The sequence below is a fragment of the Centruroides vittatus genome, unplaced genomic scaffold, assembly GCF_030686945.1.
Source record: "Centruroides vittatus isolate TY-2023 unplaced genomic scaffold, ASM3068694v2 contig_109, whole genome shotgun sequence".
In the NCBI taxonomy this organism is placed as follows: domain Eukaryota; kingdom Metazoa; phylum Arthropoda; class Arachnida; order Scorpiones; family Buthidae; genus Centruroides; species Centruroides vittatus.
The window spans coordinates 56,579-76,363 of record NW_027120701.1 but is presented as its reverse complement, the minus strand read 5'-3'; the positions used below and the strand labels follow the sequence as shown (position 1 = coordinate 76,363).

The window sequence follows — 19,785 nt, the reverse complement described above, 5'->3', positions numbered from 1 at the left end:
TATTAAAGCGGTTTAAAATATTAGCATTTTGTAAATAAACTTACTTTACATATAATAAATTTAAATAAATTAAACTTTAAGAAACAACAAAACGATGAAAAAAATGTAAAAATATTTTTATATGCATCTTCAGATTTATTACATATCAGATCGTCATTGACTAATATTTAATTTTGAAATCAATATTCATTATTGGCATGCATCAGAAAAAAAATGCATAACTTCCCTAAAACACACTTCACTGAGAGGGTCCGCTTCACTCTGAAAAGTGAACAGTCCTCAATCCAATGTGCGACCTACTTTCTCTAACATAGTAAAACGAAGTAATTTACAGTACAACAATACACATGAACACTAACCATAATAATCAAATCAAATTGTTAAAGGATAAGTTTTTCTAAAAACCTCTAATCGGTCTTTAATGTAGTTCTACGTTTTAGCACTAAATTGGTACACATGTCTAAATAACACGCTTATAAATACTAAAAAACAAATGTTTCGAAACTAGAACTACATAATTATATGCACAAATAAATTAGTAGTCCAATAATACATACTTCCACTTACATCCAAGTATTATATCCAAAGATCAGTTCTCGTTAATTGTCAAAAAATAAATTATTTTCAACTTTTCTTTCTGAATTTAGAACTAATTCACAGTAAACTTTACGCCTTAGAATATCCATTACAATCAACGCAAAATCTATCAATCTACGTAATAAAAATTTATCGCAGTGAACTTCAAAAGATAATGAGAAAATACAAACACCAAACCACACTCCACGAAATCTGGCGCGAACTGATCATATACAATAGACAAAACGAAAATGCTCTTGTCCAATGTCATCAGGTGACAAAAAGTTTCTAAATAAACGCTAAAAGTTTTAAAGAATTCTTCCACAAAAACCGATGAATTTAATTAATACACAATAACTAAATCTGTTTAATAAAGATTAATAATGTACTATCACTAATACGCAAATTAGATATGACAAAGATCACTGTAAGAATTATGCCGGCAAATTGATCACGTGACCGAAAGCTAACACCAAGAAATATAAAGAAATATGTTTAAAATTTAATTTTTCAGCTTACATAAACCGTACAATAAATGAGTATTTCTTCGAAAGAAGTCGATATACACGAATAAATAATAATTATTTAATAATGCTTTTATCCATTTTAAGTTGATATTGTAAAAATTAAGCCATTTAATCTTTGTGGCTTTTATAATTTAGACTTTCCGAGTATTTTACTGTGAAATTCAATTTAGTAAACAGAAACAAAGTTAGGCTACTACGTATAAACAGCACAATACAATAATTTATACGTAAGTTGAGTGTAAATACAGAAAAAAACGAATTATATCAAAGATGGGACAAACAAGCTTACATCCCCAGAACAGAGCTTATAATTCGTTGTCATTTTCAGCCTGTTACTACTTCGACTGTTTTATGTTGGTAAAAAGTTAATATTTTAAGATGTTCTTAGTGAAGAAAGATAAAAGTATCGAAATATAATATTCACACACACAAAAATATTCATGTATGTCGATATTAGAAATTTGGAATGAATTATAGAATGTCCTGGGTAGACGTATCGAGTGATTGTCTGTTTCTTCTCTCTTATTTTGTATTTTTACATAAAAATAAGATATCTTTTATAACTATTGATAATATAAACATTTTGTTTCGTTATATATTACCTTCAATTACAGATGCAAACTTTAATACATGGAGCATGTGAGAAAGTGTTATTGTATCGATTATTACATTTTTATGAATACATCTGAGACTAATGACAATATATATTAACCTACTTTAAGTGTCAATATTTTATTTAGAATCATTTTAAACGTTATTATTACATCAAATTATGAAATGGAATATTCCAAGTATAAGAGTAAGAGGGAGGGGGAAGAAGCTATGCGTGGGAAAAAAATGTGTTTTTATCTAGATTATAATAAAATTTACTTATATTTACGAGAGATATCGGCAATTTTCTTCTGGAAAAATGTATCTTGATAAAATTAATTATCTATATGAATGAAACTTTCAATAATACATTAGTTACAATGATTGTCGTTCCTTTCTTACCCTTCTGTAGTGTCTTGTGTATTAAACATAGTTTCCTAGATTATAGCATAATAATGTGTAAAAAAACTAAAAATTGTTAATTTGTAAACGCAGATACTATCACATAAAAAGCATACTGTACCCTCTGTATATTTAACGTCAGTTATTCGCTATTGAATTTTTCTAAATAAACCTGTTTAATCTGTAATTTGACAGAAAGAAATTGTTTATGGCCGTATTTCATATATCTAATGTTTTTCTCGTGATATTATTTCTAATATCGGAAAAAAATATACATTTCTAATATGGACATACATCAATATTTTTAATTCTGAATATTATATTTCGATACTTTTATCTTTCTTCACTAAGAACAATGTACTTTTATATTTAAAAAATTAACTTTTTACCAAGATAAAACAGTCGAAGTGGGAACCAGGCTGAAAATGACAACAAATTATAAGCTCTGTTCGAGGGATGTTAGCATATTCGTCCCATCTTTGATATAATTCGTTTTTTCTGTATTTACACCAAAATTACGTAAAAATTATTCTATTGCCCTGTTTATAATTAATAGCTTATCTTTGTTTCTGTCTACTAAATGGAATTTCACAGTAAAATATTCGGAAACTAAATTATAAAAGCCAAACAAATTAAATAGCTTAATTTTTACAATATCCACTTAAAATGGATAAAAGCATTATTACATATTTATTATTTATTTGTGCATATCGACGTCTTTCGAAGAAATAATCATTTATTGTAGAGTTTTTATAAGCTGAAAATTATTCTGTTGTTTTTTGATGAAATTTGTTACAATTTACTAATTTTTACAGAAACATTAAATTTTAAACGATGATATTGGTTAAAATTTATTAATTTGTACACAAATATTAAACTTTAGACTTATTTCTTCGTATTTCTTGGTGATCACGTGACGAAAGCTATTTTTATCTTGGCGGGAATTTTCCCACATTGATCTTTGTCATATCTAATTTGCATATTAGTGATAGTACATTACTAATCTTTATTAAACAGATCTAGACATTTTATATTATTTAAATTTGACTGGATTAGTAAAATAATTATATAAAATTTTTAGTGTTTTGCTTTTAGAAAAGCTTCAAAACCACGTGACATAACAGTCATCTGATGTTTCGCGGGAGAATTTGTTGGATGAATCAGTTATCAGCAGAATTTTGTACAGTGCGGCTTGGTGTTTCTGTGTTTCTCGTTTTTTCGAAGTTCACTGCGATAAATTTTTATTACGTGGATCCAAACATTTTGCGTTGTTTTTAACAGATAAAAGGTGGAGATTTTACTCTGAATTTAGAACTTGTTTTTCAGAATATGCTACTTTACAAAAAGAAAAGTTGAAAATAATTTATTTTTCGACAATTAGCGAGAACTGATCTTTGGATATAAATGAAGGCATGTATTATAGGTTTACTAATTTATTTCTGCATATAATTATCTAGTTCTAATTTCGAAACATTTATGGTTTTTAGTGTTTATAAGCGTGTTATTTAGACATGTCTACCAATTTAGTGCTAAAACGCAGAACTACGTCAAAGAAGAATACAAACTTTAATTAGCAAGTAGTCCTTTTATTAGCAAATTAATTTGTTGGTAGATTTTTTTACATTTAAAGTGTAATTAGATGAAACTAAATGGATGTGAACATAGAAAGTTGAATATGGCAAGAGTAATAGATAAAACTATTATTACATATTACTCGATCAGAAAAATTTATACTTGAAGAATTTTGTTTTGATAATTATGGCCTAGGCAGTGATTCTCAAAGTGGGGGTCGTGAAAAATATTTCGGGGGTCGCTGAAAAATTGATTCTAGATCAATTTTTTTCAAATATTTTATAAATTTACTATGGATTCATGTTTAGAAATAATAGAAATAAAAACTATATAAAATAATTTTTACTTAAATAAATTGCACATATAAATAATAAAAACAATATAAATATTTAAATACGAGCCTAACCCCCTCCATCCGGTATGTTTTTCGACACACTCATTCTTCGGGGGTCCTTTGAAATTTTTAAGTGCAGAAGGGGGGTCGCGGTCCAAAAAAGTTTGAGAAACACTGGCCTAGGGTTTATGTCAAATATTTTTCAGTTATATTTGTAATTACAGTTACAAATTATGTAAAATTCAGCTTGATATAATAATATATCATTCGAATAGTAATGGCGCTTAAATATTTATAGGATTAATTGAAGTTTTCGAATTTTGTTTGAGGAAACTGAGGAAGGCAAGAGTATCGACAGTTGTATAATGAACTGAATTTAAGTAAATTAGGTGACTTTGTATGTTTCGATGTAGTTTTTTATAATATTACGATATACGAACTTTCGATTTTGTAAATTGTATTATACTAAAAAATAAAGTTTTTTATGATATTCTCCTTCTTAATAATGTATTTATAATGTTTCTGAACTAAATAATACTTATTAAATTGAAATCCAAGCTTTACAAAGTACTATGAATATTAGAGAAGACCGTTTTACTATAAACTACTATGTCTTACTACAGCTTACTCTAATGTTGATTTTACAAAAAGTAGGTCAGACAAGGACCGTTAGACTAATGACGTAGGCTGTTTACTTTTTCTGGTTGCATCGGTGCTCTCCCGATAGCGTCATTTACAGAAGTCACACCTACTTTTTTCTCACGCGAGCCAATTAGGTATATTAATTTTTTTAACCAATCAGATGACGGCGGGAAATTTAAATTCGATTTATGTCGATAGATGGCCGTCTAAAATTTCATATTTATTTTAATTTTCTCTCTTTTATTGTAATTTCTCGAGAACTAAAGGATATTCCAAAACAAAGTTGGAGAACCCAACTACTCGTGAAAATTCTACGACTTCACGAAATGGTCCAGGTATTTTATAAGAATTTTTTAACGACTATAGTCGTCCCTCACCACTGCCACTCAATCGCCTTGGACGACTATTCTCGTCCCTCACTGTTAAGAGGTTAATTAATTGATCAATATGCAAAACACACGGAATATTATCGTTCGAATGAATTTAACTACATACATACAAGAAAGATATCGGCCGTACATAAAGTGTTTAGCCGGCTGAAAAGAGGGTTAGGAAAAGGAGAGGGGAAGAAGGAGGGAGAGGAGATAGACAGTAGAGAAAGATAGAATCCCTCTGAACGGAGTACAACGGCTACAGTACTCTTTATGTTTGATATTGGTGTGCAGTTTCTAGGCTGTAGTCCCCCGAAGGGTCTAAAAGAAAACTTCAGGGTAGCGAACAACAATTATTGAGTGCCGCCACGAATAGCTAAGTGTAGAAGTTAGTGCCAAGTGGCTGTTAATAGGAAGACTTAATACTACTTTTATATTTACTTAATACTAATAAACTGAACGCGATCGCGAATCTTAATACTACTTAACACTTGACAGACAGCGCGAAAAGCAAATGAACGCAATGACAAACTCGATAAGACGAACGGACCGAGAGAGACAAACGGGCAAGACCCCAATTTTTATATATATACATATTTATTTATTTTTAAACATTAACTTACTAAGTAAACTAACCTACCATAACTTAGACAAACCTAACCAGAGGACTAAAGCTACTAAACCCTAATCTAATTTAACCTAATCTATTATCTTTAAATTGGAAACCAAACTAAGTGTCCCTAATCTAACGAACAATTAGGACTAACCGACTGTAGACTGAAAAAGGAAACAGGAAAAAAAAATTAAAATACAAAGGCAGTTAAATGCTGACAGTTCAAAAAAAGCAAGGAAAAGCTAATTGCCATCCGTGCCCCTGGAATTAGTGCTCTCAAGAGCCCCACTAAGGGCTGTTTCACACTATGACCAACTGGGCCGACCGGTCCGACTCCTAGTCGTATTGCCATGACAACAGCAGTCGGTCGACCGACTGGTCGTTCCAGTCGGAAAGATTTAAAAAGTTAAATATTTGTAGTCGCGTCGGAGCAGTCGGTGAGCTGCAGCCAATGAGAGCTTCGAAGCTATAACCAATCAGAGTTTAGATTTATCCGAAGTTAGAAAATGGCGGAAGGTAAAGTTTTCTCGGAAGCTTTAATAAACGAAGTCAGAAAATATCCATGGCTTTATGATATTCGGCGAGCCGATTATAAAGGCGACATTGAAAAAAATAATTGGTTAGAGTAAAGCGAAAGGTATCCAGCTAAAAAATAGTCTTAAACTTCATATTAACGAATAGACGTAGACATATCTAAATGTAATTTGATACGCTGAATCGATTGGTATTAAAAAAAATTACTTACGATCAACCGTTTAAAAGTTACGAACGATTTTTTATTTCCGTCTATTTGCTTCGTTTAAGAACAACTTTATTAAGAAATACGCAGGCACTCATCGATATTAACAAAACGAATTACTTTAATTCACCATAATACATTTCATTTACAAGAGAAAGCAGCATTAAAAATGCTAAAATGGTGTCGTTAGCCCGCGAACACGCGTACACACGACAACCTTTCAATGACGGCCATGTTTTCTGTTTAAAATTGAAAAACTTACCACGATTGGCTAGTGTTCTGACCTGTAAGACGCGTTCCGATTGGTCCTTACGAGTCGGCCACCGACATAATCGTATTCAGTGTGAATTCTTTTACTACTAGTCGGTCCGATTATAGGATCGGTCGGGTCGGACCGGTCGGACCGGTCGGTGACAGTGTGAAACAGCCCTAAGGGATATAAATGTGAATAGACGATGGAACATTGTATGTGTGTGAATGAGTTGGTGCGGATTGCAAGGCCAGTTGTATCCTTCAAAAATTGCAGCTCTCATTAAACTATCCCTAATGTGATTGTATCTATTGCAGCGAAAAACTAAGTGAAGTGGTGTTTGGTCCTCCTGAATACCACAATCGCATTGTGGATTGTCCCCAAGGTTAAATCTATGCAAGTATTGCTTAAAGTTGCCGTGTCCTGTAAATAGCTGAGTGAGGGTGTAACTAGGATAAAAGTGGCGAAGAATTGCACCCAAGGATCGACTAATCCTAAACTTTTTATCTGCGATAGTAATAGTAAATAGATTGATTGATTGATTGATTGATTGATTGACTTCAAATTTACTTACAGATAGTACGACCAATTGTTGACTTCAAATTTACTGTATTGTATAACTTAGAGAAATATCTAAAAGGAAAACTTAAAGACTACGAAAACTCAATCTGTTCTATTCGAAATATGGAAGGATTTTTACAAGAATTAAAAGAGGTTCAGATAAACAACACATCTAAGTTAGCTAGTATTGACGTTGTTGAAATGTATCCGTCAATTACATGGAAATTGATTAATAATCAGTTAAACAAAATGAATGTAGACCCTTATATTATAGATTTGATTGAGTTTGCTTATAAGAGTAATTACCTAGAATTAAATAATAAATATTACACACAAGAAGACGGCATTAGTATGGGGTCAGTTATAGGACCGAAATTAGCGGAATTAATAATGATTGAAATCGATATTAAAATAAAAAACATTTTGGGTATAGATTTTTATAGAAGATACGTTGATGACATACTAATAGTATATAACGAAGCTGAAACAACAATAGACAAGATAGAAGAATTAATTAACGGTATCCATAATGAAATTAAGTTTACTATAGAAAAAGAAAAAACTGATAACAGCATAGCATACCTTGATGTGATGATAAAACGGAAAAATAGAAAATTAATACTTGAACCGTTTAGGAAACAATGTTCAGTTAATAAGACACTGAATTATCGTTCAAATATCCCTTTACATATAAAAAGGAATATCTTTTATATGGAATATATGAATATACTTAGTAGAACCAGCGAACAGGAAACAAATCAGAAATATATAAACAGTCTAAAAAAGAAATTTAGTTTGAATGGATATCCTACAAGATTAATTAACAATTGGCAAAAAAACATACATAATAAAGGCCCCTTTCCTTCCAAAAAAGATGCAAATAATAAAAAAATTAAATACTTAAGTTTTCCATATATAAAATGTGTATATGAAAAGATTAATAAAGAACTTAGAAAAAATAACATACAGCTTGCACCAAATTATAAAAATTTAATATCTAGATTAAATCAGAAACAACGTTCAACAAATAATATAGAAGATAAAAATGAAATTAAAAATGTCGTCTATAAAATACCCTGTACTTGTGAGAATAATAGTTTTTACATAGGCGAAACCAAAAGAACATTAAAAACGCGTGTTAAAGAACACATATCCGATTTAAAATATAGTCGTTTGAACTCAGCTTTTTATGATCATTGTGTAATCAATAATTGTAATATAAATCAATCAAATATACAGATTTTACATAAAGAGAAAAGGATTTATGATAGAAAATTTAAAGAAAGCGTTGAAATACTACGAAACAAAAACCAAGGTTGTATAAATAAAAACTTAAGCGTTAAAATTCATAATAATTGGTTAAAAATAATATAATGAAAATAATATGAAGAAATGTACTAAATTATTATAATTTGCGATAATCGAATGGTAAAGACAGAATTATTTAATGAAATAATGTTCCGTATTAATGTTATGTAAATTAGATAAAGAGAAAAATATACAGTGTAAACGTTAAGCCAAATAGTGATTTATTGTAATATAAAAAAATTGTAAATTAAAAATCTTTGTAATTCCCTTAAGGGTTTCTAAATGTTGGCTAATTAATTTGTTAATAGGTGCAACTTACGGCACACAGTGCTATATGCAAATTGTCGGATTGGTCGATGAGGTAGTAAAAACGACCTTTGGAATTTGTAAATTTTGGTTTTTAATTTTTTAATTTCTACAGAAGTTATCTTATTTATGTAATAAAATGAAAAAACGGTTTAGTTTTTATGGAGTTAAAGTTGCGAGAAAAAATTGATATTGAAAATGTAAAGCCTAAGTGTCGTCCGATTTCTGCTGTGTGTATAGTACCCATGCAAAAGCAAGGTATGGTCTACAAAGAATTTATGTGAGTTTTTAGTTTTTTGATTTTTATTTATGCCATGTAGAAAATATATTTTTTATATATGTTTAGTTAGCTGATGAGGGGCTGAAGCCCGAAACGTCGATGTAGAAAAACACGTTCTAACTAAATAAAGATTCAACTAGCCTAGTGTTGAAAAAATAAACGTCACTTCATCGTGCCTGTACACACTAATAAATAGATTCTTTGTGAAAACACTATAACCACATTAGCAGTGTCGGAAATAAGATCGTCTGGACGTACGATTCCCGCCTTTTTCTCTATTTCAAATGAGCAACGGTCGACGCTGGAGAAACGACCGTTAATTTCGAAAGCAGAAGTCGGTTGGAAGACGATCAGTTGTGTTGAATCCACGATCGGTGATTGGCCGCGGATCATCAGATCATAGCCGGACCTATGACAAAGCTAGGCAGCGCTGACTGGTTGATCAAACTTAACTTCAATCTGAATAAAAGGTTAGAGTTTTGGCGGGAAAGGGTTGGCCAAACGAACTGGACTAAGAAGGTTGTTTCGTCTCGCCGTTTCATCGCCAGACGTTGAAGGAGTTTGCGATTGTCTGTATCTTAGGGATTGTTTCGCAAGCTGTTTTATCGACGGACCTGTTCAAGATTAATAGATTTTTGAACTCTAATTTATTTTGTGCGTGTGTGAAACCATCATTGTAAATACTTACGGCAGTTCTGACTATTTTTACTTTTAATGTAAACACTCTAAAAGTGTTTATTTAATAAAGTAAAACAACTAAAAAAATTCTCTTGGTGTCCAATTGAAAACATTTCGCAAAACGTATGTTAGGTCCTCAGATCATAAGGAAATATAAAGACTTCATAATATTAAATTTCAACAGAAGGACAAGAAGCAAATTTTCAATTAAAGTACATAAAGTTGTCTAGTCATCTACAGAATAAAAGAATGAAATAAATTTTGCTGCTAAATAAAAGCTTTAATGACAAGCCTTTGGCATTTGCAGAATTACTACTGTGGCTTTTTTTTTTTGGAAATTTTCCACACCTCTGCTGTAGAATATCAGTAAGTAGTAGATATGAGATATGTACATAATGCCATTTGCAGAAAAACTGTAGTGTAGTTTTTTCAATTTTGACAAAATAATGTAACCCAATCATGACGCAAATTTAACTTGGGACTGGTTTTTTACAAATGGTGTGGATGTTATTGACTTAAAATATGTTCTCATGATGTTAATCCTGTTTGGTGGCTTAGCAAAGAAAGTACGTATAAATAGAAATCAATATACTTCAATGGAATCATTTTAAAAACGCAATAACTAATGTTTGGCATAAATTAACGGATGTGGAGAGAAAAAATCTTATTAAAATAATGCAAATAAACTTTATGAATAATTAATAAACAAAATGGTCATATTGCTTATTAATAATAAATAAAATCGGTTATTATTTAAGTCTTGATGTGTTCTATAATTTTTAGTACAAATATATCCTATACAGCATTGTTAAAGATCATTTACGTTTTTATTTTGTTACTGTTTTTGATAAAATTATTATTACATGATATCATAAAAAACCAAAGTGTAAATAAATTAAAATTATAATTAAGAATTGCAGTCTGGCATTGTGACGATGTCACAATAAATAATGGCTCGTATATTAAACACTTTTTATTTTCGACATTGTAAACAATATATTTTTTTCACACTGACAATATTTTAATGGCATTTTGAGTAGTAATTTCGTGATATATTAGTTTTTTTTATCGTACCTCATTTTGTACTTAAAAAGTATGGCAGATACTCAAAATATATTCAAATAATATTATCTGTAAGTTGTATACATTATTATTTACTTCTCTAATGAACGATAATTAATCATTAAATTTTCCTCATGTTTGATAATGTGAAATGCGACATTTTATCCAGGATGGGTTAATTAAAATACAGTACATAGAGGAGATCGGCGAAATCTCTCTGCGTAAAACGTCCGAAGCCAGACACCAGGTAGGATGGATTCCCGTATCTCGTCTTAACTCGCGATATTGTAGCAGCACCGGATTAAGCCACTATCGGACCCTAGACAAAATTTAAATTGAGGTCCCATTCAAATAAGTTGTTTCTAAACAAATCTTAAATAATGTCACTTAAAATTTTTATTAATAATAGAGAATACAAACGCTAATACAATAATAATTGTACAATAAAAGAGTTTCTGGTACAACGAAAAATGTGTATAATTTTAGCCATTAATCAGCCTTTAAAATATTTAAATTTTTCGTTTTTGGATTTTCATTTCAGAAAATTGATCAATCTAGCCGTTTGAGAGTGTCTCTTTCTTTAGTAAGCATTGTTAAAGACAACCTTTCCTGTCCTATTAAAATTCTTAAATAATTTTTAACTGGTTTTAAAACAGAGAAAGATTCTGCACTGAAGCCGGGCCTCTCCGAATTACAGGCCCTAGACATTTGTCTTATTTGCATATTAATTAATCCGAGACTGATTTGGACAATGTCAACCTAAAACTAATGAAACCATAAATAAAGCATTACTTCATTTTCAAAGAATTTCGAATATTCATTTCTATGTACTATTACTAGAGTTGCCTGAAGGTTTCGAAATAGGTGTTGATGTACAAGAAGACGATGTTGTTCCTAAAACCACATCTCGTATTTGCAGCAGCATGTTGAATATTGTATACCAATTTTCATACACCTGAGAAGAGAAGTAACATTTAAAAATACTCAATGAAAACGATTTTTAATATTTTTTAAAATAATTTGATTCCTTTGAATATATGAAAAAAATAAAATTTATGTTAGTTTTCAGAATTTTCTTACCTTAACTGGTATGTCTTTAGACATTACAAAGCATTCTCCACAGCTGAATCCGAGTTTATTTTCTTGAAATTTCTTCATGAAATTTAAAATCTGTACAATAAAAAGTCGATATAATAAAATGTCCATGTTTCATTTACTTAGTATTAATGAAATCTATATAGTCTTACCTTTAGCTTATCTTGCAATGGGAGATAATCATTAGTAACTCTTCTGATTTCTTGAAAGGAATCATAAATCTGAAAATAGATTTCGAGAAATTACAATAAAGAAATTTAATGAAAAATGTTTATTTGTTGCTCGTAATTACCGAAGAGACGCAGCGTGAAATTGAGAACACGCAGAAAAATATTATAATGATTAGAGCAATGGTAAGAATGCATATTATAACACGACGATGAAGGACTTCCGTTCCAAATATTGATGTGTAAATCATGAAGGATACAAGACAGAGGATAAGCCCATATAAAGCGAATAAATATTTATTCCATTTTTCATTAATATCTTCGATTACATCGCAAAATTCGACGTGTTTCGATATCAAACGGTCGATATTCTTTTTCGGCCATTGCGCTTTTGCCTGTTGCAACTGCACTGATAAAGCCTTGAATCTGTCGTTTATGATCACTCCAATTAGTATGACTACAGGCGCATACCACATCCATAGTGTAGACTCGTAAATGGAGGAAATTTGCAAAAATACAGAGCAGACGATGGCCCTCGAATAGCTTGAATTCTTTTCAATTTCTTTGAATACGATAAAATTGATAAATGTGACCAAACACATTAAGAAAGCGTAAGCGATTCCGATAGTATAATTTGCAATACGTTGATAAAATCGTACTTTTTCTATTTCCCCTTCGTATTCGGGTATCTTCATATTAAAGCGCAATTTCTGTTTTCGGCCATTTTGAATTACGAGAACGGAACCCCAAGAAATACAAAAAAATATTCCAGTCATATAATGAGAATGGACTTTTTCATCTCTAACAATTGGGCTGCAGGCGATAATGTTGTCTTCCGTTGCAAAGTGGTGAGACAAAAGCATCAGAGAGTGGCTTATTATCACCAATTGCACGAAATTTGCATGAATTGATACGAATTTAGATTGCGATGGAGTCAGCTGATGACAGATACATCGTTCGACAAGGATATCTCCGAAGGGTATAGCTAACGAAAATGTAGGATGAAGAAGACAATAGAGGCAGTTGCCTTCCATCTTGAATGTTACGAAATGAAATCAATATTATATATAGATAGAAATGATCGATAGTTTATATTTAGAGGAAAAAAATATTGCTTCGAATATAAATTTAGAATGTGACATTATTATAAACGTACTAACAGAGAATAATAATTTAGCATTTATTTATTTTATTTTTTGCTGCAGTCTTTTTTTGTGATATATCAGAGCTTGGATAGATGGAATTGATGTATTTGAGATAATTATTTTACTGATTCACCGATTTGAACATCATTTTATACACTTTAAATTACAAAATTACAATGATGTTTTTATTTATTAAGATAATTGTTTGATCCATGCACGAGCTTTGACACCATCAATACACTTACACTTTTGCAGTAGGATTCGTACACGCTGTTTTACACCCCTTCGCTCATTAAATGGCACACTCCGGCTGTATTTAATGCGTATGAGCTATAGTGTTTTGTTATGACTTCAAAACAATCGATGGTTTCTCGCCATCATCGATGTGAATCAATGGTCGAGAAACGCGCCATATTAGAAATGGTGATTTGGTCAAAGGACGAATTACAAATGGCGGGAATAATGAACGAGCAAAACAAGAGGACGTTTATTCTCACTCTTGGATGAAAGAACTCTTGAAGTAGACTGTAATGAAAATGATAACGAACTGAACTGGATGATCTAAATGACCTTTCGGTAATCTTTTTATATCTTTTGGTCTGTTTTTTGACTCAGAACACTTCCAAAATCGGTAATATTGGATTGTTAACAGCTAACCGGAATTTTCTTTCTCTAGCTTGCTCAGGGTGACTAATTATCTCAAGAAAGAGCGTTGGAAAGGAAGTGTTATCTGGCCGATTTATGTTACAAGATCTCGCCTTTGCTAAATTTCAAGTGATTTTCTGCCCTGTGGTCACCAACAGGGTCTTTTTTCAACATTACTCATCATTGGTAGGATTTTAAAAAAGGCCCCGTTAAAAAGGCACCCGTTTGTGGCCTTGGGTCGTGGCCACCAAGAAAATCTTGATGGCCACGACCCACTTAAGAAGAGAAATAGTTCGTAACTTCAGAAAAATTAAGACGTAGGAGAAGGTTAACTTTTTAGAAAATTTTCATTATTATTATTTCTTTAATTACTGTGGTATAGAGAATGTATATATATAATTATTTATATATACTTGATAAATTACTGTATTTTTTTTCTTTCTTGCGAAGACACAATGCAGTGACAGTAGATTTAAAACACTGGGCAAATTTTCATCCTTTATTCGGTTGGAACGCATTTTACATCGCGCGTTTCGGGCCGATGCCCCCTTCAGCCAACTTATAATTGACTGTACGTGTTACAAATACATGTGTAGAAACATGTGTTTAAATCTACTGTCACTGCATTGTGTCTTCGCAAGAAAGAAAACATAAAACACGGTTTCCTCAAGATAAAACTAAATTATTAATATAGAAACAACGAATATCATCATTTGAGAGAAGAACATGGTTCAACATCAAGATAACGGATACCAAGAAAAGATAAAAGATTCACGCTGTTGGAATACTCGTACTCTGTCTATGCTTTCGAACGAGATGCGGTCCAGTCTTTAATGGTATACAAGCTCTTAACACCAACATTTAGGAGGTAACCACCCCCAATAACTGCTGTGCTGTTTGTACACATGTATTTGTAACACACACAGACAATTATAAGTTGGCTGAAGAGGGGCATCGGCCCGAAACGCGCGATGTAAAAAGCGTTCCAACCGAGTAAAGGATGAAAATTTGCCTAGTGTTTTAAATCTACTGTCACTGCATTGTGTCTTCGCAAGAAAGAAAACATAAAACACGGTTTCCTCAAGATAAAATTACTGTATATTATTTTATATATAATATACATATAACCGCTGTTTATTAAAGTTTTAATATTTTCTTTTCATTGTTTACAAATGCATTTTTACTTTGCTGACTTTTATAAAATATAACAGAAAGCTTTGCCTCTGTTATAAAGTGTAAAATGCGGGGAGGACAATATTTGATTCATCACCCAACTTTTCACATTTCTCGACGTTTTGACATTTTATGTGGGAAAAAATAGAAAACAAATTCTGCTTTCTTTTCTTAAATCATGCCAATAATATGAAAACCCATCAGGGCCATATAAATTAAACTTCTCATCACTAAACATTATTTCTTGCCATTCTTCAGTCCATCCCATCTTCCCTTTAGCCCAATTTAAATGATTGATGTGTGTTTGGCAGTTAAAAGTGGTTTCAACTTCAGTTTTAAATAATTTACATTGTCATAGTTTTTTAATGTTCCCCAAACAGTTGAATGAGATACATCTATTGGTATTTCAACAGCAGCTTGCCTTGTTGACATGTTTTACTTATGAGCTACCAAACTTCTCTCTCATTCCTGGATGTTAAACATGATATATGTTGAATATATAAAAAATGAATTTGTGAAAAAAATTTATGCTGCTTTATGAAATGTAAAAATCCTGATAAAATAATTAAAATAATTAATATTTCCAATAACAGTTTGAAAATAAATTTTTAAAAAACAAAATTTATGGTTTCTTATACTTTTGTAACAGACTGTAAAACCTACCCTATTTTTAGAAGTACAGTCAAACCTGTTTTTATGCGGTGAATAGGGACCGCATAAAAAAGGTCTCACATAGAAAATAACTCGTTTTAAAATCGTAGTCTTAGTTTCTAAGGAAATTACCTTTCTCTTCGCTTTGTTTTGCCCTTATTCATTTTCAGGGATTATGTCTAAACATAAAATAAAAATACTAAAATTTTATATCTAAATAGAAAAAATAATACAGTACATTTACCTTCAATTTACGCTTTGAAATGAATCTTATCTTAATGGTCCAGGAATGCGAAAACACTTTGAAGGTTTAATTAACGTAATTAAAACACACGTAGAATTTATTGACAACAGATGTCAGCACTTGACTGCATCGTCTTGTCTATCGTCTGTTTTTACATATTTTTGTCCAGCTGGTGTTTTGTTGACTTAAAAAATAAATTATTTCAGTTTTTTGCGTATTCATGCAATAATATTACTATAATAAGTTCATTTATGCTATAATAAGTTTATTTAGCTATAATAAGTCAACGTGAGACATGACAAAACGCATGAGACTAGTCGCCAACTATACCGCACAAATAAAAAATCGCATAAAAAATCGAAGAAAAAAAAACCGCATAAAAACAGGTTTGACTGTATTTGTAGAGTGGTTGCTGCACACGTATCAGCGCTAAACGTGAACGGCGGACGGTTCGAGCACCACCATCTGTCAATTCTAAACGGTCGATAATGGCGTTCGCTTCGTCTAGAAAGGCGAGTATACGATCGGTTTAAACTTCTTCATTTCTTGTGTTTGGGGTTAAAATTATGACCTATTTTATTAAAATAACGATTATTTAAGCATTTACAAATAACATTATAAAGAAACAGACGATTTTAATCCAGAAATTATTTAATTAATCAATTTTTTAGCAAGTGATGTGAAGTGTCAATAAAACTTTTATAGCTGTGTTCATAAAATAGCTTATCATAGTTTTCTTTTCAGAATGATCAAGATATTTTTAGAAAAATTTGATTTAGAGAGGAAAGAACGAGAAGCGTTATTAGAAATACTTTTGAAAACTTTGACAAAAATTTTATAAAATTAAATAAAATATTTTATAAAATTAAAAAATTCTTTTATATATTTATTGATTTCATTCTAAGTGTTTGTCCAATTTGGGAGGTAAACAATTAAAATAATCTGATGTTGCACTACCGTATAAGCATGTGTGACGGTTTGTAAGTAGTGCACCAACAATATACACTTTACCAACAGGCTGAAGGTACAACTTCAATTTTTTTTTTAAATCTAGAAAAGCAAATATCTGAATTATTTTCCCAAATACCCATTCCACACACTCTCTTACTGAACTCATCCTGGAATTAAATATTTCTTGCTCATGTGTTAAGCTAGCACTCGGTATGGTGTAATGAGGTGTTGACGCAAAGGATAACCAGAATCTCCATATAAAACAAATTGGGTCCCGTTCTCAAATCAAGGAATCGCAGCCAAATGCTTTAACAAATTAGATTCTCTTAGCATTTCACTGTCACGACGTCTTCCTTCTATTGGTCCAAATAAATTACCAATCATACCATCATGTGTAACCACTGATTGAAATTTCAAACAATGTATACGTTTATGGTCACTGAATACCACCCATTGATGTATTTTTGGTCGACAAATAGGATGTGCCGTTCCATCTACGAATCCCCAACAATTTGTCAAAGGAGCACCTTTTGCTGTTATTACTTGGCTAAATAATCTTTAATTTTTCTCTTGTTAGTTTTATTTCGTCGATATTCAATAACAATTTGGAATGGCTATTGTAAATGCTATTTAGTGTTTCATGCACAAATCGTTAAAGTTCATTTTTTGATCTCCCCAACAAAACAGAAATATTATCAAGTCTATTAGGATAAAATAATCTTCGTAATAAAATACATAATGCATCAATTCAAAGTGAGCGCGATCCATTTTCACAAATGATTACAGATGGAAGGCGTAAAGCAGAATGCGGATGAAACAAATCGTCTCTTGAAAATCTGTTAAAAAAAGAAATATTACTTATAAAATTCTTAATTTTAAGTATTTAATTTAATTTATAAATATATCACTTACCGAAAATAAAACAAGCAATCAGAATCAGTCATTTCATTTAAATTTATTCTTGCTTTTGTCACAGGTAGAATTTTAGTGATATGATATAATAAAATGGCTTCTTCACTTTCATACTGATCAAACAAGAGTAATAGCTCATCACCAGACTACAAATATAATTTTAATTAAATGCTTACTGTGCGAAAAAAAAGTGAACACAGCCTTAGAGTTTCTGTGGTCACTTCACATTACATTAAAAAATATTAAGTAATTAAATAATTTTTGAATTAAAATCGTTTGTTTCTTTACAATGTTATTCATAAATGCTTAAATAATCGTTATTTTAATAAAATAGGTCATAATTTTAACCCCAAAAACAAAAGAAAAAAAAAAAAAATGGAGAAGTTTAACCGATCTTCTACTCACCATCGTACACAAAGCGAACGCCATTATCGACCGTCTAGAATTGCCATATGGCGGCGCTTCGCCGTCCGCCGTTCACGTTTCGGGCTGAATACGACGGCCTCATCTTTAATAATTTATTTTGTATGTCACCCCCATCTATCGATGATTTTTTGAATTAACTCCTCTCTGTCAACCAAAAAACAATTTTTCGGGTGACAATACTTACCATGCAAACTGCATTTCATATCGTAACTTCATTCATATTTTCTGAATTTTCAGTTCTTACGGAATTTTAGCCCACGTTGTATAATAACCCGTACTTCTTGCGAATTCTTGTGAAGCGAAATAATATGTAACATATACTTGCACACGTTGTATAGTCAATTTCTGGATATAAACTGCTTACGACAATAAAATACAATTCATTCATGCAGATCAGTATCAATAGTCATGAGATTATGACTGCATAAATGCGCCTGTTTTGTGAAACTGTTGAACTAAATGCTACAAGTACGCTTTCAGAGTTATGACAGTAAGAAATTGTATCGAGGATCTTGTTGATTGTAGAGCCAAAATTGTCTTAATGGCGAATATTTGAATTAAATCCTTGCTTTTTGGAAATCCCTTTGGCTTGTCCAGAAGTGTAAGAGTACAAAATTTGGTTAAGTTTAAACTGACACATATCACTCCAGAAAGAGTTTAATTAGGGTCCTTTAACTATAATTACTGTGTATAATTATTTCTGACAACTTCAGAAATAGGAAATTTTTTTTTCAAATTTTTTGTAAAATGATTGAACGTTTCCTATGCCTATCATGTGTTTCTATATTAATGTACAAGTAATTAACTAGCAGATAAGCTTGACGTTGCACAGGCAAAAAATAAGAACAATAAACATTAAAACGAAAACCACATAAAAAGTTTAGTTATTTTAGCCTACTATTGTTAGATTTATTGCAATTTGCAATACACAGATGCTACGAAATGGCACAATTTTATTGGTGATGTAGACAAGAATTGAAAATATTATCTGTAGGTAGAAATTGATATGTAGAAATCGAATAAATATTTTAAGGTGATATTTATAACTTTATCTAAGTTAGTAGTATGTTAATGGATCGCCGAGTTTCGTAGCAATTGGTCAAACGGCCTAGCAGTTTGTAGCGAACAAACAAACAAACAAACATTATCATTTACAGATATAGATCAGCGGTTCCAACCAGTGGTCCACAAGAGCTAAAATATGGTCCGCGAAAGATTTAAAACTTTTATTCGTTTTAAATTATTATTCCCGCATTGATACAAACTGAATTTAATTTTTACTAAAAATGTTATGTTTTCTATTATAATAGTACTGTTAAAGCATGTTACTCTTGCAGTTTAACGATTACTTATGTTAACAGTTTTGATTAAAGTTTATTTTAAGGTGATATTTATAACTTTATCTAAGTTAGTAGTATGTTAATGGATCGCCGAGTTTCGTAGCAATTGGTCAAACGGCCTAGCAGTTTGTAGCGAACAAACAAACAAACAAACATTATCATTTACAGATATAGATAAATGATGTTAGAATAAAAAGAGCTTGTGTTTTTGTAAATTGCTTATT

General features: G+C 31.0%; 1 long non-coding RNA gene and 1 pseudogene across 1 annotated transcript; one reads left to right on the top strand and one right to left on the bottom strand.

The window, feature by feature from the left end:
* LOC136975677 (uncharacterized) overlaps nucleotides 1-11,446 on the top strand; it is a 30,028-nt pseudogene extending 18,582 nt beyond the window's left edge.
* A 182-nt stretch (nucleotides 11,447-11,628) lies between these two features.
* Nucleotides 11,629-12,129, bottom strand: LOC136975641 (uncharacterized). Its single transcript, XR_010880806.1, has 3 exons — nucleotides 12,060-12,129; nucleotides 11,893-11,982; nucleotides 11,629-11,767 (listed from the first exon to the last, which is right to left on the bottom strand). It is a non-coding gene; the product is annotated as an uncharacterized lncRNA (long non-coding RNA).
* Nucleotides 12,130-19,785: the final 7,656 nt, after the last annotated feature.